The sequence below is a fragment of the Tamandua tetradactyla genome, chromosome 3 (assembly GCF_023851605.1).
Source record: "Tamandua tetradactyla isolate mTamTet1 chromosome 3, mTamTet1.pri, whole genome shotgun sequence".
NCBI lineage: Eukaryota > Metazoa > Chordata > Mammalia > Pilosa > Myrmecophagidae > Tamandua > Tamandua tetradactyla.
In genome coordinates, this window is record NC_135329.1 from 138,387,897 (window position 1) to 138,408,951 (window position 21,055).

General features: G+C 35.6%; 1 long non-coding RNA gene across 1 annotated transcript; it reads right to left on the bottom strand.

Annotated features, from left to right (window-relative positions):
- Window positions 1–1,186: 1,186 nt before the first annotated feature.
- LOC143676365 (uncharacterized) lies at window positions 1,187–20,540 on the bottom strand. The gene is made up of 5 exons (XR_013172037.1): window positions 20,444–20,540; window positions 9,065–9,169; window positions 4,910–4,982; window positions 2,165–2,337; window positions 1,187–1,637 (listed from the first exon to the last, which is right to left on the bottom strand). It is a non-coding gene; the product is annotated as an uncharacterized LOC143676365 (long non-coding RNA).
- Between the last annotated feature and the right edge of the window lie 515 nt (window positions 20,541–21,055).

Consider the following 21,055-nt stretch of genomic DNA (forward strand, 5'->3'; position numbering starts at 1 on the left):
TATGACAGTGGCTCAGTGGCAGAGTTCTTGTCTGCCATGCTGGAGACCCATCTTCAGTTCCCGGTGCCTGCCCATGCACGCACACACAAAAAAAATTGTAGAAAAATTCCCCATATAATCTTACATTTTAATTTTTAATTTTAAAAGTAGGATTAAGGTAGTTTAGAAAAGTCCTCCATAACTTTCACTCTAGAGCAACTATGTATTTTTGTATATCCCTATCAGTCATGAATGTGACTCTGTGTGTGTGTGTGTGTGTGTGTGTGTGTGTGTGTGTGTGTGCAGGCCCTACTTTGTACTGGGGCCATGAAAATGGCTATGCAAGCTAATCCATACAAAGCAATCATAATAATCAATGGGAAAAATTATAAATTTTCCATGACCTTTAAAAATTTTCATCCAAATATTAAAATCCCTCTTACTATAGATTAGACATGTCTAGGGATATGAAAAATAATAAAAGTAATATATATTTAGAAAACTGTAATTTAAAACATTAGAAACACTGAGAATTAAAGTATTTATTTCTTTGTAAAAAGCTTATCAAAATATACAATCCTTCTTAGCAGCGTTATCCAAATATCAAAAATTGAAACAATCTAAATGTCCATTGACTGGTGAGCAGATAGACAACATGTAGTATATTCATGAAATAGAATACTGTTCAGGAATAGAAGAAACAGACTCCTGATGCATACCACAGCATGGATGAACCTCAAAAACATTTTGCTAAATGAAAGAAGCTAAACACAATAGTCCACATATCCATTTACATATAATGTCCAGAAAGGCAATGTCTGTGGAGGCCGAAAGAAGATTTTTGGTTGTCTAGAGAGAAGGTTGGGAGTGGAAACAGAATTAACAGTAAATGTTCACAAGGGACTGTATTGGGACATGGAAACATTCTAAAACTGATTCATTGTTATGGTTGCAAACTTGGTAAATTTACTTAAAAAGATTGAATTACACACCTGAAATGGTTGAATTATATGATATGTAAAATGAGTGGATTATATGATATGTAAAATATACCTCAGTAGACCTATATATTTGAAAAGCTATTGAAAGTGGTTTGGTCAGTGTTTGCTTTGTTCTTATTGTTTAACTTATGATACAGCGCAAGCATCTTTTCCATAGCTTGGCAAAATGCCAAACCACTTTCTACATTTGTATGAGTTTCCACTGTTTTATTCTTTGTGTGTTCAATATTGTGAAAAATCTCTGAGAGTTCACTTTAATGTGAAGTTTCTTTTTGCCAATATCACATCCTCTGGGACATCTTTATCCTTTCCATCATAACCAGTTTCAGCATTTATATAAACAGTTTGCCTTCACTGAGTTCCTCTGGCTACATATCTTAAGTCTCTTGAATGGCAGTCAGTGGTGTCAACATTCCCATGTTGTTTCTTCTATAAATTCATTACATTTGACATTTTCTTCCAAGTTAATTTCTTTTTTTTTTCCAAGTTAATTTCTTTGTTTCATTTTCATCACTGTTGACCAATTCCCTTTTTTGAGTATCAAATTTTGTTAAATGTCAAATAGTTTATCACTGGGAAACAAGGAGGTAACACAATTATGAATTGGTGCTGTGTGTGAAATGAATAACAGGATTGTAGTAAACAGTCACCTGCAGACTTTGAAAAAAGTAACATGATTAGTCACTAACTGATTTCTTCTGTTTTTTTTATGTTGTTGTTGTTATGCAGTGATTTGTGAAAGTTTATACTTTATGCCATTACCTACAGTTAATATACTGTTGTAACTGGAATTTGAACCATGTTGTTAGAGAACTGGTATTATTTAAACTGTGGTAATAGAAGTTCATTCATATTGGGACTTTGCAAGGCAAAGAAGGACTGCCTACATTGTGTGTGTGCTTGTGATAGTTATTACACACAATTTGTTCTATCGGTTGTAAGTTGTGTTCAGACTCAAGCAATAAATCACAAGAATGAGTGGTTTAAACATCTTACTGGTTCTTTTTTCTTCACCCCCTAGAAAGTTCAAGGTAGATAGTTATTAGATACCCAGCATCCTTCTGCTTTTCGAGTCAGCTTTCCTTAGCCTTTATTCTCATGGTCTCAGGATGGTTGGTCTAGGTTAGCATGACACTAGAGTATTAAGCAGGCAAAAAGGGAAAGGCTAAGGGCAGAATACATACCCACAGATTCAGTTCCCTTTTTAGAGAGCTTTCTTGAAAGATCCTCTCATTCACTCTGCTTACATGTCACTGGCCAGAGAAACGTCACATAGTCAATTCTGGATGCATAGCAGTCTAGCAAATATTTACTTATTTTATACCCAGTTATTTGTTTCTTTAAAGAAATTGGAGTTCTGTAATTAAGAAAAAGGAGGTTAGAATGGTTATTGAGTAGATAAGTAACTGTATATACCACCTTATATATTTTGCTATTTCACTTTAATGTACCATAAGCATTTTATATAAGATGACCCCACTTTAAAACAAAATAAAGTTTTAAAGATATGCTGAAACATTATGTAACATTACCTCAAGGGAAGGTATCATGAGCAACTCATCTGTTTTCATTTGTTTCACTGTTAACTTCCTATATATATTTTTATTTTTCCCTTTATTTGGAGATTGTCCTGGACAGTTGTAACTAGATATAAGATATTAATATTTTATGCTTTTCTTAAAATTGTCAGCTTAGAAAGTTATTCTTTGTTAAAATTAAATTGTACAAGGAAAAAATGCAGGAAAGTGCCCCTCTCAAAATCTATATCTACCTTTTCTTACTCTTATAATTAAAGCAGTTGTCTTTAAATGGCAGCAGTCAAGATAAAAATATCATTTCACTCCATTTTAGATTGTTCTGTTTATTTACTGGAACTCAGTTTCATTTTATATTATTTTCCCAGGCAAATATACATTAATTCACATTTACTATGCAATAACTGGACTAATCTAGGGGCTTAGCAGTAATAATTATCTTTGTTTCCATGCATGGAATGGTGCCATATAAAAACCATATTTGTGCATGCAAATTTAGCTATATACACAGTTTTGGCAGGGGAGTGGAAAGGCATTTCATACAGTATGGCTCTTAAATGCAATACGAGTGTCACAGATTATGCTCAGCAGATGAACCTGTGATCTAGTCCTTCATGAAGGAAACACTGAGCATGTAAGCCCTAAAAGAGACAGCTCTGTTTAAAGTAAACCTTGTATGTATCCAGACCAATGTGTGTAGTTTAGGATCTCTTCAGGGTTAAATCTGATTTTTCCATTCATCATTGACATTATAACCTAACCCCATGTAAGATATGACTGCACTTTAAAATATTCTGCATTTTAAATAGCTAATTTCCTTTTGAAACGCTGTTAGGAGCTTCCTGTGATATCTTAGATCTTCTCTAGATGTGATTGCTAGTTACTTGCTGAATATTGATGATAGTTGAGTACAGTTACAAACTAATGAAGAAGGAAAACTGGAGAATCCAATATGGTTGGTAATCTTGAATTCTAAGAGTCATTTTTATTTGTACTTTAAATGAGTATTTTTCTGAGTATTTCTTATATTGAAATGATAATAAAAATTTTTTAATGATAATAAATTTCAGTTTGGTGCTTGGGCATTACCTGGGATGGCCTGACAGACAGACAGACTCACTGAATTTAAGTGAGGTGACAAGATGCATGCTGGACAGTTGAAGGGTCAAGTAATTAGGAATACTTTGGGAATTGTAGAAATAAGATATACATACAGCAATGATTAAACTGATTCCACCGCAGAGGTAAAGCAGATAGATTTAATGGAGCCTTTTTTCCTTTTTTTCTTTCTTTTTTTGCTTATAGACTTTTAAAGGTTTATGTGGGTCATTTGAGGGTTGTCCCCATGTGAACAAAATGAGTCTGATGATTTTCAAGTAAATATTTTCACTTGCAAATAGTGAATAAGAGCTGGGGTCTAGAGCCTTACTTTCTGCATTCCAGTCTTGGCCCCTGCACTTAAACTTGTGACCTTGGGTGAATTACTAAACCATATTGTGCCTCAGTTCTGTCTGCATAATGGGGTTCATAATAATATGTGCCTCATAGGGTTTTGAGGATTAAATGACAACACAGAAAATGCTTAGTATAGTGCCAGGCATTAGAAAAGATCAATATTAGTATGAATATTATAATCATTATTGTTATTAATTTTTATTTTATTGAACTATAGAGCATCATTTTATGGTAGATTTGCTTTTTTTGCTTTTCCTCTTTGAATGCTTATATTCTTGTCCTCGTATCTTAAAAAAAAGTAAATAATCTGCACCATAAATGTATAACTAGTCTCTCTTTCAGCATCATATGCTTATGCAATTTCAATGGCAAAAAGAACTTAAGAGGACATCTATTACAACCCTTTCTTGTCACAGAGGGTCAGGATCCTTCTAGCACAGGACCCACTTCCCCCCACAGTGCATTTTGTAGGGACTGTTCTATATTCAGGATTGCTTTGGCAGGCTACCTCTTTCAATTTCTGAAAGTAGAAACATTCCTGAAAAGAAGTGGACAGTCGTAGTGATGATTGTCATCACTCTGGACTAAAGAGAAACTGTTTATTAATGTATTTCCTGTTTATACTTCTGTTTCTTCTCTTCCTGTCATCTTGAACATATATCAAAAGAAATCTAAAAGCAAGAAAGTGCAAATGTCCCTGTTTTAAGAAATAAATCTGAGCCATTTTCTCTGATCAAGCTATGAAAAGTTGTCTCTGGAGAGAGCCAGATAAAATAAGGGCTACACGAACCTGCCATGGATGAGTGCAATAACTCATTTTTATACATTTGGAATACTAGACTTTACTATTCAGTTCTGCAGATACAAGCCAAGAGCAGTAGTGTGATTAGATTTTTAATACCATTAACTCTAATTGCTTCTCAGAAGCTGTGTACTTACAGTATGTGTCTGGTTTTAGAATTGCAGGGGAAGGGGAAAGCAATGAAAGATTTCCTTCATTCTGCATGGGAAACTAGAAAGCAAGGAAAACAGTATATAGACAACCAGTTATGGAGCGATGATGACACATAGTTTAAAGTCTATATTTATGATGATTTAATATGCTTTTAAGATACAGAAATCCTTGCTGCTCTGAAAGACAGGGCTTATTTCCTCCTGTTCATTCTTTGTGGTTAGACATTGGCAATCTCATTGAGCTTTTGATGGCTTGACCACAAAGTATGGCACTGAAGAGTATGAGGTTCAAAAGTTAAACATCTATTTCAGAGGATTTGATTCTAGTGACTATCTTTGTGATTCCAAACAAGGTCTGTTAAATACAAAGCTGACCTAGTAGAACTCATAACTATAATCACTTTAAGGAAATGGAGATAAATTTAGTTGAGGTTAGGAAAAAAAAGAAAAGCACAATTGATTAAATTAAAAATATTTTTCAACCACAGTTATAACAGAGCTTCATTCATTTTTACTCTGCCAATTCTATGTCTTGTGGTCTTTAATTTAAGACATTTTCAGCATAGCTAGACTTACTGTTTAAAAAATGAGGTTATTATAAAGAAAATCCATTTTGTTCTGCAGAATACCTAGTCATTGGGAGCACAGCGGGCTAAAAGTGCGGTTCTTTTTAACTAAGGAAAAAAGAACCTTGGGCAATTCAGTAGTTGGAGGAGAGGGGAAATGCTTGTTGAACAATGAGAAAGGAAAAGAAAAATGAGTGGAAAAGAAAATATCGATGGTGAAATCCTTCCTACCTAAAGCCCAGAGAGCAAGCTGCGGAACAAGGGCGGGGAGGGGGCCGGGGGGGGGAGCAAAAATAAGAGGAAAGGTCAAATATGTGAATATTTCAGTTTAGTTGGAACAGTTGTATTTATGAAAAGGGCATGTGAATGTTTCAAATATGTGTCCTGAGTCTCCTACCAAGATAAAATTGTACCCATTTTTGCAACTCCTTGCTTTAAAGATCATATTACTGAATATTTTCATAAATGCAGGGAACCTTAGAAAGAATGTGCCTTCTTAGTTTCAGTCTGTATATGGCTCTTGAGAGGACAAGTTTACAAGGAGTTCACTTTGAATATCTTTAAAAGACTCAGACTGAAAAACAATGTATTATGAGGGGTAAAATTATAATGGGGTCATAACATTCTTTGTGACTAAGGTAGCTGCTTAGTCCTAGAATTGGGATCAATAACATTTATCTCAAAGGAGGTAGAAATGAGCATAATTAATATTTGCTAAATACTTGATATTGGACGTCAACTCAGGAGCTTTCATAAGGACTTTATTTGAGAGACTAGAATTGTGTTTATTCCAAGCTTCCTATTTTAAAGTACTTATTGGCACATTGTAATCATCCCCAACCTTTAATTTGTCCAGGCATGGTTTAAATTCATAGGCAGGATACTGACTTGTGCCCTTTGAGGCACATTATTGCCATTAGGAGGCTCAGTTTAAGCACCATCATTGCATCAGATTGCTCTACTTGCTTAATTAGCATAACATGAATATGAAAGTACTGTTAATGTAAAGTGGCACTGCAAAACCGCCTCACTGGGGCTCTGTGCAGTATACTACTGATTTGCTGGCAAATTTTCAGCAAGGGTAAGAATTCTTGCAGGAAGTAGAGTTAACCCTCACTTCTGGGTGAGGGAAGCAGATCCATTAACAAGGATGATTGAGTTATTTTATATTAATTGTCCTTTAGAGCTTATTTCTTCCCTAGGATAGAAAGTGACCTGCCCAGCATCAAAAGAAGCTATGCCAGAGAGCATTTAAACATGGCTCATCTAAATTCATCAGCATGTCATCAAATTAAAGCCTCAGAATACTTCTTAGAGACCTCAGAATTGATGCCCAGTGGATTTTAGGAATAGAGGTTGCTTTGAATGCTTTGAATCACTGAGTTTGTATTATAGATTTGTAAAAGAGAAAAAAAAAAACAAAAACAAATAAGAATAGCCTTACATCTAGCAATTAAATTAAATTTCAAACAGCTAATGTATCTGTTTACTTATTTTATATTCTATTTAGAAAACAGAGAAATGAAACAAAATGAGCTATATGCAACAAGAGAATGGAGCAATAATTTTGATAAAATATTTTTCTGTTTTTCTTTTATGTCGAGAATAATTTTATTGCCTGTGCTTATGAAGGAAGGGGCTAGAAAATGTACATTGTTTCTACCTACAAATTTATAGATGGACAAGATGGTCATTTTCATTCCCCATCACTCTAAAAATATCTTCTCTACTTTTCTCCCATGGAACACAATTCAACTTACCTGAAATTTCTACCTTTAACTTAATTTTGGGGGGCTAGCTAACAAAATGTAAATCTGCTATGGCCAACGGAACTCATTAAAATACATATAAGCATTCACTTAAAAAAAATCATTGAGCATTTGCCTGGTGAGGAAGATAAGGATAAATCAGGCATAAATCCAAGAATCAAGGATATTTTAGTATAGTAGAAGGATTGTGATATACACCTGTAAGACTTTTGAAGTTCTAAAAAAATTTTAAAGGACAAAAGAGGGTCAAAGGAACTTAAAAGAATGGATGGTTTTTGTAGTACCTCAATGGGGATGCTATTACCATATTAGGTAGAATAGTATTATGTTTAGAATCCTTGAACTCCATTCACCTAACAGTCATTGTGATAACTTAAAAAATAAAATCCCCACACATTTCCAAAAAAAGTCTTAAAAATAAAATATTTTTAAAGGACTCAAAGGAGTTTTTTAGAAGATACAGATTTTGGACTATGCTTGGAAAAATAAAGATGTTCTAAGCATGCAAACATGACAAGGAAGGTCCATCTAGGTCTAGCAATCTGCATAAGCAAACCCATAAACCCAGGAAGCTGTATGTACAAAACAGTGAGTGGTCCATACCCTTGGTACATAACCTTGCATTACTATTCAGTATTCAGTGCAAGGTTAAATGTTTGTGCACATGTGGCTATAAAAGTACCAGCCTGGTGCTCACATTTCCAATGTGTGTGCGTGTATGTGTATACACTCACATCCAAATATATTTGTCCTTTGTGTACAATTTGGAAATGTTGGGACCTGGAAAATATTTCGAAGCAAGTTTTGTTTGTTTCTGGCAGTAATCCATGATCCCTTTCGATAGTAATCCATGATCCCTTTCGATAGTAATCCATGATCCCTCTTCTTTCTTCTTGTAGCCCTCTCTGATTTCTCTCTTGCCCTATAAATCAATCAAGGTAGACTATTATGCTGTAGCAACAAACAATGCTGATAATAAAAGATTTATTTGTTGCTCATGCTCATTTTATAGATCCATTGTAGTTTGGGAGTTCTGCTCATCATTATGAGACTTAGTCTTTCAGAGCCACCACCTTGAACATTGCCTGTTATTTGCCAGAGGAAGGTGCAAGAGGGAGACTGAAGTACTTAACTGATTAAATATTGCGACTCATAGGTGACACAAATCACTTCTACTTCTAGTTCAGTGAACAGAACTAGTCATGTGGTCCCACCCAATCATAAGGACAATCTAAGCCCTCAGTAGGCAGAAAGTCATTAATTTTTGTTGAGTCTACACTCAACTACATCACTACACTTCCTGCTACATCACCAAAGTCACTCTACCAAGACTCAGTTCCCAACAGTTTTCAGGGTCTGATTTCCCTTTGTCCTGACTCTTAGCAAGTCCTTTGAGTCAATCCTTACCTTCTAGATTGATTTATTCCTCCAAAATGCACTTATATTTTAGAAGGAAATCTTAAAGAACAAAAAAGGAGACCTCATTGACAAAGAATAAATTTCTAACTGTGAAATTCAGTTCCATCTGCAGTAAATATTTACAAGGGAGTACGTAAGACTGGATAGGCACAGAAAAGGATAGGGTTTCTTATATACAGACTTTAAAATTATATCAAATACACAATTTTCATCTAATAGAGAAGTAGTTTCATAAGTTTGTTTTAACCAAAATGCTGCTTTAGTGATTTAAATTTCTGCATATCCAAAAAAAAAACCATGTTCTTAAATCTAATTCATTCTTGGAGTATAAACCCATTGCAAGTAGAGTCTTTTGATGAGGTGACTTTAGTTAACTTCTGACCTACCTCATTCAGGATAGGTCTTAATCCAATTTTTGAAGTCCGTTGTAAATGGAATGAATACAGAAGGAGAAAGAAAGCCACTCACCCAAGAAGCTGAAACAACAAAATCTGGAAGAAAAGGGAAAGACCAGAAGATGGTACCATGTGCCTTGCCACGTGGCAGAGGAACCCAGGATTCACCAGTAGCCAGTATTGGGAGAGAAAGCATTGCCTTGATTTGGACATTGGCTAGGCTGCAAAACTGTCCTAATAAATTCCCTTTGTTTAAACCAACCCATTTCCTAGAAAATTAAAGCAGTTACCTTTCTCAAATTAAATAGAATTCAGAAGTTATAACATAAATTAGATTAAACATAATTTATTCATTTATGTTTTTGTTTGTATATATCTGTAATGTATTTATTTATTACAGTCAATGAAACTATGAGATTTCTGATAAAGTTCCAAACTGTCACAAGTGTCACATAAATTTATATGAACCTAAATAATAATATCTATATTTGCATTAATTATAAAATGACAAAGAATTCTTGATTCACACTAAATAGTTGACAGGAGTAACCATTTTTTGTTTTTCAATTGGGGCATCACTCTGGACAAATCTACAAAATCTCATGCCCTATTCAAGGTTCTATGTACTTTTGATGTTCAATTGAACTGTCCATATAAGTTATATTAGGAAATGCACTAGTCAAAATATAAATTTTGTACCAAAAAACATTTTTTGCTTTAGTCTCACTCATAAGTTAAAGTTTTAAAATATGAATTACCATCTATTTTCAACACCTTGCAACATTGACATTCCTTTGTTCTCCCTCATGCAAAAACATTTTTTAATTTGTACATTTAGTCACTAACATTGTACACTCTAGGCATTTCTAGATTATACCATCTTAGTCTTTATTATCTATCTTTCCTTCTGGTTTCATTTGTGCCCCCAGCCCTCCTCCCTCGATCATTCTTACATTCAGCTTCGTTCAGTGTACAAACACTATTATGCTACAATTAGGTAGTAATGTGCTTCCATTTCTGAATTTTTACAATCAGTCCTGTTGCACAATCTGTATCCCTTTAGCTCCAATTATTCAAAATTTACCCTGTTTCTATCTCCTGATAGTCTCTGTTCTTAACTGAAATTCTCCAAATGCATTCATTAATGTTAGTTCATATCAGTGAGGCCATATAGTATTTGTCCTTTGTTTCTGAGTAATCTGACTCAGCATAATGTCCTCAAGGTCCATCCATGTTGTTACAGGCTTCATGACTTTATTCTGTCTTACAACTGCATAATATTCCATCATATGTATATAGCACAACTTGTTTAGCCACTTGTCTGTTGATGGGCATTTGGGCTGTTTCCATCTCTTGACAATTGTAAATAATGCTGCTATAAACGTTGGCACGCAAATGTTCATCTGCGTCCTTGCCCTCATGTCCTCTGAATAGATACCTAGCAGTGGTATTGCTGGGTCATGATGCAATTCTATGCTTAGCTTCCTGAGGAAGTGCCAAACTGCCTTCCATAGTGGTTGCACCATTCTACATTCAAGTGTGCCTCTATCTTCATATCCTCTCCAGCACTTGTCATTTTCTGTTTTATTGATAATGGCCATTCTGGTGGGTTTGAGATGTTATCTCATTGTGGTTTTGATTTCCATTTCCCTAATAGCCAGGGAAGTTGAGCATCTTTTCATGTGCCTTTTAGCCATTTGCATTTCCTCCTCTGAGAAGTATCTGTTCAGGTCTTTTGCCCATTTTGTAATTGGGTTGTTTGTCTTTTTGCTGTTGAGTTGAGCAATCTTTTTATATATTCTGGATACTAAGACCCTTATCTAATATATCATTTCCAAATATTGTCTCCCATTGTGCAGGCTGTCTTTTTTACTTTCTTGACAAAGTTCCTTGATGCACAAAGGTGTTTAATTTTGAGGAGTTTCCATTTATCTATTTCTTTCTTCAATGCTCATGCTTTGAGTGAAAGGTCTAGGAAATCACCACCTATTATAAGATTTATAACATATTTCCCTACATTTTCTTCTGAAAGTTTTATGGTCTTAGATGTAATGCTTAGGTCTTTGATCCATTTTGAATTAATTTTTGTATAGGGTGTGAGATATGGATCCTCTTTCATTCTTTTCTGTGTGGATATCCAGTTCTCTAGGCACTGTTTACTGAAGAGATTGTTCTGTCCCAGGTGAGTTGCTTGACTGCCTTATCAAAAATCAATTGTTCATAGGTGAGAGGGTCTATATCTGAACACTCTATTTGATTCCATGGGTCAGTATATCTATCTTTATGCCAGTACCATGCTTTTTTTGACCACTGGCACTTCTTAATACGCCTTTAAGTCAACTAGTGTGAGACCTCTGACTTCACTTTTCTTTCTCAGGATATTTTTAGCTATTTGGGGCACCCTGCCCTTCAGATAAATTTGGTTATTGGTTTTTCTATTTCTGAAAAGTAAGTTTTGGGGATTTTAATTGGTATTGCATTGAATCTGTAAATCAATTTAGGTAGAATTGACATGTTAACTATATTTAGTCTTCCAATTCATGAACAAGGTATGTCCTTCCATTTATTTAGGTCTTCTGTGACTTCTTTTATGAATTTCTTATAGTTTTCTTTGTATAGATCTTTTGTATCCTTAGTTAAATTTATTCCTAAATATTTTATTCTTTTGGTTGCAATTGTAAATGGAATTTTTTTCTTGATTTCTCCCTCATATTCCTCATTACTAGTGTATAGAAACACTGCAGATTTTTGATTGTTGACCTCGTAACCTGCCACCTTGCTGTACTCATTTATTAGCTCTAGTTTTGCTGTGGATTTTTCAGGGTCGATATATAGTATCATATCATCTGCAAGCAGTGAGAGTTTTACTTCTTCCTTTCCAATTTTGATGCCTTGTATTCTTTTTCTTGTATAATTGCTCTGGCTATAACTTCCAACACAATGTTGAATTACAATGGTGATAGTGGACATCCTTGACTTGTTCCTGATCTTAGGGGGAAGATTTTTGGGTTTTCCCAATTGAGGATGATGTTAGCTGTGGGTTTTCATATATTCCTTTTATCATGTTGAGGAAATTCCCTTCTATTCCTATCCTTTGACATGTTTTCAACAAGAAAGGATGTTGAGTTTTGTCAAATGCCTTTTCTGCATCAATCAAGATGATCATGTGGTTTTCTGCTTTGATTTGTTGATATGGCATATTACATTAATTGATTTTCTTATGTTGAACTATCCTTGCATTCCTGGAATGAATCCTACTTTGTCATGCTGTATAATTCTTTTAATGTGCTGCTGGATTCAATTTGCAAGAATTTTGTTGAGGATTTTTGCATCTATATTCATTAGAGAGATTGGTTTGTAATTTTCTTTTCTTGTAGTATCTTTGTCTGGCTTTGTTATGAGGGTGATGGTGGCTTCATAGAATGAGTTAGGTAGCCTTCCCTCCTCTTAAATATATTTGAAGAGTTTGAGCAGGATTGGTACTAATTCTTTCTGGAATGTTTGGTAGAATTCACATGTGAAGACATCTGGTCCTGGACTTTTCTTTCTTGGAGACTCTTAATTACTAATTCCATTTCTTTACTTGTGATTCATTTCTTGAAGTTATCTATTTCTTCTTTTTTTTTTTTTTTTTTTTTTTAAAGGAAAGACAGAGAGAAGGAAGGAAGGATAGAAGGAAGGAAGGAAGGAAGAAAGGGAAACATCTTTAAACATTTTCTTGTTTTATTGTATTCTGTTTCTCCGTTTTTGTTACATGGGCTGGGGCCGGGAATCGAACCGAGGTCCTCCGGCATAGCAGGCAAGCACTTTGCCCGCTGAGCCACCGCGGCCCGCCTATCTATTTCTTCTTGAGTCAGTATTGGCTGTCATGCCTTTCAAGAAAGTTGTCCATTCCATCTACATTGTCTTGTTTATCAGCATAAACCTGTTCATAGCATCTTCTCATTACCTCCTTTATTTCTGTGGGGTCAGTGGTTATGTCTCCTCTTCCATTTCTGATTTTATTTATTTGCATCCTCCCTCTTCTTCTTTTTGTCAACCTTGCTAAGGGTCCATCAATCTTATTGATTTTCTCATAGAATGAACTTCTGGTTGTGCTGCTTTTCTAGCTTGTTTTCATGCTCTTAATTTCATTTATTTCTCCTCTAATCTTCATTATTTCTTTCCTTTTGCTTGCTGTGAGGTTAGGTTGCTGTTCTTTCTCTAGTTCTTCCAAGTGAATAGTTAATTTCTTGATTTTTGCTCTTTTGTCTTTTTTGAAATAGGCGTTTAGGGCAATAAATTTCCCTTTAAGGCAATAAATTTGTCTTTGCTGCCTCCCATAAATTTTGATATGTTGTGTTTACATCTTCATTTGTCTCAAGATATATATTGATTTCTCTTGCAATTTCTTCCTTGACTCACTGGTTGTTTAAGAGTGTGTTGTTGAGCCTCCATATATTTGTGAATTTTCTGGGCCTCTGCCTATTATTGATTTCCAACTTCCTTCCTGTATGATCTGAGAAAGTGTTTAATTTCAATCTTTTTAAACTTATTGAAACTTTCTTTGTGACCCAGCACATGGTCGTTGAGAATGATCATGGGCACTTGAGAAAAAGGAGTACATCCTGATGTTGTGGGGTATAATGTTCTATAACTGTCTATTAAGTCTAGTTCATTTATTATATGATTCAAATTCTCTGTTTCTTTACTGATCCTCTGTCTAGATGTTCTGTCCATTGATAAGAGCAGGGAATTGAAGTCTCCAACTATTATGGCAGATGTGTCTATTTCTCTTTTCAGTGTTTGCCTTATATAATTTGGAGCACTCTGGCTTGCTGCATAAATATTTATTATTGTTATGTCTTCTTGTTCAATTGTTCCTTTCATTAATACATATTGTCTTTTTTGTCTCCTTATCTCTTTTAATTGTTTTACATTTGAAGTTTAATTTGTTGGATATTATTATAGCTACTCCTGCTCTTTTCTGGTTGTTGTTTGCATGAAATATATTTTCCCAGCCTTTCTCTTTCACCCTATGTTTATCTTTGGGTCTAAAATGTGTCTCCTGTAGACAGCATATAGCTGGGTCCTGTTTTTAAATCCATTTTGCCAGTCTATGTGTTTTGATTGGGGAGTTTAATCCATTAATTTGTTGTTATTGCTGTAAGGGCAGCACTTTCTTCCACCATTTTGCCTTTTGGATTTTATATGTCATATCTAATTTTTCTTCTTTTACCTTTACTGATAGTCTTCATTTCTACATTCTTCTCCACACCTCTCTCTGCTGTATTTTCCTGTCTGTCTCTAGTGCACCCTTTAGTATTTCTTGCAGAGGTGGTCTCTTGGTCACAAATTCTTTCAGTGATTTTTTGCCCAAAAATGTTCTAATTTCCCCTTTATTTTTTAAGGACAATTTTGCTGGTTATAAAATTCTTGGTTGGCAGTTTTTCTCTTTTAGTATTTTAAATATATCATACCACTGTCTTCTCACCTCCATGGTTTCTGCTGAGAAATCTACACATAGTCTTATTGGGCTTCCCTTGTATATGAAAGATTGGTTTTCTCTTGCTGCTTTCAAAATTCTCTCTTTCTCTTTGATACCTGACATTCTGATTAGTAAATGTCTAGGTCTATTTGGATCTATTCTGTTTGGGGTATGCTGCACTTCTTGGATCTGTAATTTTAAATCTTTCATAAGAGTTGGGAAATTTTCTGTGATAATTTCCTCCATTAGTTTTTCTCCTCCTTTTCCCTTCTCTTCTCCTTCTGGGACACCCACAACCCATACATTCATATGTTTAATGTTGTCATTCAGTTCGCTGAGTCCCTGCTCATATTTTGCCATTCTTTTCCCTATATTTTCTTTTGCTTGTTGGATTTCAGAAGCTCTGTCCTCCAGTTCACTAATCCTATCTTTTGTCTCTTAAAATCTAACATTATAGGTTTCCAGTGATTTTTCTCATCTCGTCTATGCCTTTCACTCCCATAAATTCTGTGATTTATTTTTTCAGACTTTTGATTTCTTCTTTTTGCTCATCCCTTACCTTCTTTATATCCTCCCTGAATTCACTGATTTGATTTTTGATGAGATTTTTCATGTCTGTTTGTACATCCTGAATTAATTGTTTCAACTCCTGTACCTCATTTGAATTGTTGGTTTGTTCCTTTGACTGATCCATAGCTTCAGTTTTCTTTGTATGATATTTTATTTTTTGCTGGCATCTAGACATTTAATTTCCTTAATTAGTTCATTCTGTTTATTGCTTTCACTTTTTCTACCTAGGATATTTCTTACTGGATGACTTTGCTGTCTCTCTGCTCTTTTACATTCAGTTCAGCTTATTCTAGACCTCTAGCTTAGGTTTTGTTTACCAGATCAGAATTTTTCAGTTCTTGTTTTCTTGTTTCTTACCCTGCCTGTATGGTGCCTTTTTCTTCTCCTCTTAGGAGGGTCTACTTAGATATTATAGACCCCAGTTAGATTTTTCCAGATGAGACTGGCCTCCTCTCAGGAAGAAAGAGTCACTTGCATCAGTTTTCCCTGAGGATGAGACCCAGCAGATTGAAAGCCGTTCCTATGAAGCCTCTATACTCTGTGTTTTTCCTGTCCTGCTCAGCATGTGGTTTTGTCTGCCGGCACACACTGATGTGGTGCCTTTAACTTCAGCAGACTCTCCCTGTTGGGGGTGTGGTGGAGACAGAGGTGAGGTGGTAGTCTGACTTAAATCGCTTCAGTTTTCCATACCCTTGGGTCTGAATTCCTTGGAGGAGGAATTCTACCTGAGCTGGACCCCACCCATCTCCTCTGGAAGGCAAAGACTCCAGGGAATTACTTCCTTTCCCCTGACCAGGCTCTTTGCCTCTCAGACAAGTTTATTCTGCCATTGCCTGGGGCAGTTGGAGCCTGAGAAGCCTTGCAGTAGTTGTATGCAAAGAGTAGTCAAGCCATAGAAACACAGCCACAAAAAAAAAAAAGTAAAAAAAAAAATCCTTTTCAGAGCAGACCCCCATTCCTCAGGTCTGCTAATCAAGAGTTTAAGTTGGTACATTGCTTTATGTATCTCCATGTCCTATGTGCCCCCTCCTGTACTTCAGAGCCTAGACCTTTTCAAGTATTTTATGCTGTCCAATCTGAAAAAGTCTCCATTTTTGTTTTTGATTTTTTTTTCTCTTTCTGACAGCCCTGCCCCAATCTCTGCTTTTATTTGAGGTTCAGCTGAGCTGGGGGTCTATTTTTAGTAGTCAGAATTTGTTAATTAATTCCATAATTGGAGCTTGGTTGAGCTCAGCCCCTTGCTGTTAGTAAAGTCTCTTTCTTTTCCTCTCTGGGAAGCAGCCTGTGGTGGGAGGGGGCGCCGGCCTGCGTGTCTGGGGGACTCAGGGTTCTGGGTGGGATCGCAGCTGGTCCAGCTTGTCCAGACTGGTGTATGCTGTTTGTCCAATCACTGATGTGGCCCCAGCAGTTGTTCTGTAGTGTTCTTGGCTATTTACTAGCTGCTCTGGAAGATGAACTAAATTCTATACCTCACTAAACCGCCATCCTGTACCTGTTAATCTATAAACAGGTGAATCTAAACCTATTTTTGAAAGCTTGATTTGCCCTTTGAATATATTTGTCTATCAGTAAACTGATTTGAAAACCTGGATAATAAAAAAGAAATATTTATTCTAAACTGAATCACTAATAACTAATTTCTGCCCATATTATTTATCATAAATACAAATGTCTATTAAGAAGTACCAAAAGTGAGATAAAATGGAGCTTTAAGGAATATACCAGGATATACCTGATCCTTGCTTGACATTTAATATCCTGTCCATATGCTCTAGTTTGTTCATTTCTATAATTTCACAATAACAGAAGTGAACAGGTTAGGATTAAAATATATAACTTTATATAAAATCTTACTATGGACCCAGAAATTGCATAATTTCGAAATCTATACAAAACTACTTAACTTAGCATCACAGATTAATGCATTGGTGGTCTCTGATTTATTAACATTTGGGTTTTTTATATTTTACCTTGTCTTTCAACAAGTACATTTTAAAACTGGCATAACCTCAAAACTACAGGGTTTTCTGCAAAGGGTACATTCTGCAAAAAAAGAAAGTTTTTCTCTCAGCTGGTGAGATATGGCATCTTAGAGCTTGTTCAGTCAGTCCTGTGCTTTCATATCAAATATTATAGTTTACTCAGGATAAGGGAATCCAGGGTTGCTTTCTTGTCCTCAGATCCACTCATAAATTTTGTGCTTTAATTCCTTAATCTCAAGATGTACCTTTTTTCCATATACTCAGCAAATAGCAAAGCCCTGGCGCCTCCCTAGGAGCCCCTGCCCAACATGCACAAACTTTTTACTTTACTTTCCTTTCTCCGCCCTACTTTTTGATCCTTTTAATCCTTTCCGTCCCTGCCCCCCTCCATGTTATGGTTAGGTTCCACCTTTATCCAGTCTCTTAAGTAAGTGTTTGGTCTCTATTTTCTCCATCAGATTCTGCTACTGCAAATAAACAGATGTGAACTTTCAGAGCAAGAAGGTGAAAGATGGTAGAGAAAAAAATACTCTCATAGTGTTCTGGCATCAGGATGAATTATAGATAATCAGACCTTTTGCAAGATGCAGGTCAATCTATAGCCAGCCTATTGTCTAGCTAGCACTTGGCCACTCAGATTATAAAGTTTGGACCATCAACATCAGCATTGCCTGGAATTGTGTTAGACTTTCAGGTCCATCTCAAATCCACTGAATCTGTTTCTGTCTTTTTTTTTTTTTGAGATTCTCAGGTGATTTGAGTGTACTCTTAATGTTTGAGAAGTATTGCATCTAATCAATATATTACTGTGTTATATATCTCTCTTCTTTCCTGCTTTGAGTTACATTTCAAAATGCCTCTTTCCATTGCATTGCCCTTAGTAATTTTCAAAATCCTGATAATCAATATAGTGGGAATAAAAGACTCATTCCATCACCCTACTTAAGAAAATGTCAATAAATAAATTAAATGCAGAAACCCTGTAGCAAGTGTTTGCCACAGACAGATCCACTGTTATGTTAAGCCTTCCCTCAGTTTAAGGGAAAGCAGATTGCTTCCACATATTTGAATTCTCCTGTGAAGCTGAAGTTTATCAAATTAAATGAAATTATTTGATGAACAGCTTATTCCATGTAATGCCTGCAGAGCACCAATAATATGTTGCTGAACCAAAGAAAGCATAGATAATAGTCCTGTAAAACTCGCACAAAATAGTCTTCCCTTAGCTCCTCTTGAGAAGTACTGAAGGATACATTTACTACCTTCTCCAAAAAGTTTCATGGGAGATTTCAAGGGATATTTTTACAACCTTCTCTAAAACATACACATAACCATATAGACACATGCAATTTTCCAACAATAAGCATTGTATTATTATAAAATTATATTATACATAGTCATGTGTACTTACCAGGAGTGTGACTGTAATCACTGAAACATTTCATTCCCAGAAAGAATAGTTTTATCATTTCAGCCATGCCCCACATAGCTATATAATACTAAGCAGGAAATACTTTCATTCTTATGATTCCAAATGACTACAGTTGCAATTTTTAATTCATTAAATTTATACTGGTCAAATTTGGTCATAAGCCATTGTCTACATAAATGATTGTATGTTTTGAAAAGATTTGATAAAAATAAACACAGTCTGATGGTTGTCTGAGTATGGCAAATTCCTCCAAAAAAATATTTTTAGCTAGATTTACAGTACTATTTCAGATGAGTTTCAAGAATTCCAAGGAGTAGATGTTGGCTAAATATATATATATATATGACACAATACTAACGATGAGAACTGCATGAAAGTGGAATAAGCTTCTTAGGAGCTAATAAGTTCCTAACAAAGGGAATTTAGTGATGATGTGGAGGACATGTTTTAAAGATGTACATAATATAAGGAAGACTTTCCACCCCTGAATATTATTAATTCTATATTCCTAAAATTTCTAACATCAAACTGATTCTACTTTATCCAAATAATTGGATATTTAAAAACACTTAGTAAAGAATATCTGGTTATGAAGCAATTAAAAGTCATCATCTGCGGTTTGGCCCAACCGCTAAACTATCGGGGACCCTCTACTCCTCAGCTTCTCACTGCTTGCTAGACGACGCTGCCGCACACAGAAAAGGGGCTCGAGCCGGGGGTCTGGGTCCAAGGGGCGCACGCAGGAGACCTCGCTGCGGGTCTAAAGGACTGGAGGCCGAGTCAATTAAGGCATGAAGCGAGGTAGCTTTATTGTTGGTAGACGCTTATGCCAGGGCCGCCAGAAGCTAAAGACCACGAGGCTCTGGGAGCCCTGGATTATATACAGTTTGAGGAGAGGCGGAGTTAGGGTGTGGCCTCCAGGGGAGGGTAGCCAATCACACAGGGAGGACGGATGAGTGACTGTGACCATAGAGATGCTGTTCCTGAGTGTACCCGTAGCAGAGGATGTTGGGTAGGTGGAGGACTAAGGAGATGGCCAATAGGGTTAGAGAGACAAGGCTGCATCATCACTAGTCGCTGGTGAGGCTTGTAATTCAGAGGCTTAGAAGAACCGGACGTGCCAAAATGGCGAGGGAGGGAGAGAAAGAGACTAAGCCACCAGGCCAAGAATAAAATTATGCCACAATCATCAAAGAGTATGTTTTGAAATACCATGCAAAGAATAGATTCTGTCCTTTAAGAACTCAGTCATTAAGCCAATTTATAAATAATAAGAGAATTTTAACTTCCCTGATGATTTTAACTTCCCTGATGATTTCCATGTGACATCACTCAACCACTCTGTTCCCTCTAATCCCTAATGCTTCATTGGTCATTGAATTATAGGACATTAAAGCTAGAAGGAACATACCAGTGATTTATCACAAGATACTTTTACATATAAGGAAATATCAAGAATCGATTAATTTTGCTACAATAGTCCTTTAAATTGAAAATTCTCTGTTTTCAAGAGTGTGTGTAATATCACATTAATAGTTAACTCTTAAAAGAACCTGGACTTGAATTTTTTCTAATTTTTTTTCACAAAAGGTAGTATCATAGCCTGTGCATATTTTTGGTGACTGTACAATGCACTTGTGTCTAATAAAGATAATTGGATATCAATTTGGAAGACATCGTCTAACTTCCAGTTATTTATCTATCTATTCACAAGTTTTAATTTTTAATATGTCAGCCTTAAGGGTCTGAGCTATGTGAATAGTTCATTTGAATCTAAGCAGAGACACTAAACAAATTATCCTTTCAAATAGATAAATGGTTCTGAGATTGATAATGAAAGCAATGATATTTGCCAAGGGCAATTCACATCACTTATTCTTAGTTTCAAAGGAGCTTAAATGATAAAGGTAACTTATTACCTCACATGCCTGAAAATCCTGAGGCCAAGGCAAGTGTCAAGAAGTGTTTTATCAGGGTTCTGATTCTTTTTCCCTGTAATTCTCACCTCTGTACTCAACAATATGTGTCCACTATGTCCTCATAGTGTCATAATGGTTTCCAGCAGTTCTTGGTTCTACATGTGTCTTCATTCACAGACAGGGAGAGAATAAAATCATTGAACAGAACTCTTCAGCATCCCTTTGATGAGAACAAATTATACATATGCCAACTGCTGAAACAATCACAGTGTCAAGGGGCTGGAGTCAATTCCACCCAGCCTCAAGTCCATAGTATGACATAATCAGCAGGAGTTCAAAGGGGCTGAGAGTACAACACAATGATCACTACACAAATGGAATTTATTCATGTCTAGTATATGCACCAATTATTGGGGTTACACGTTTCCATGCACAAAAGTAGTGTATAAGAGCTGCAACCTTTAAATTTGAAAAATAACTATTTATTAATATGAAATGTGATAATCCATTAAAATATTTCAAAAATCCTGCTGAGTTTTGTAATGTCTTCTGAACTATGAGTGAGAATAAATCATATTGCAATAAAAGAAAAATCCTTTCAATCATTATTCC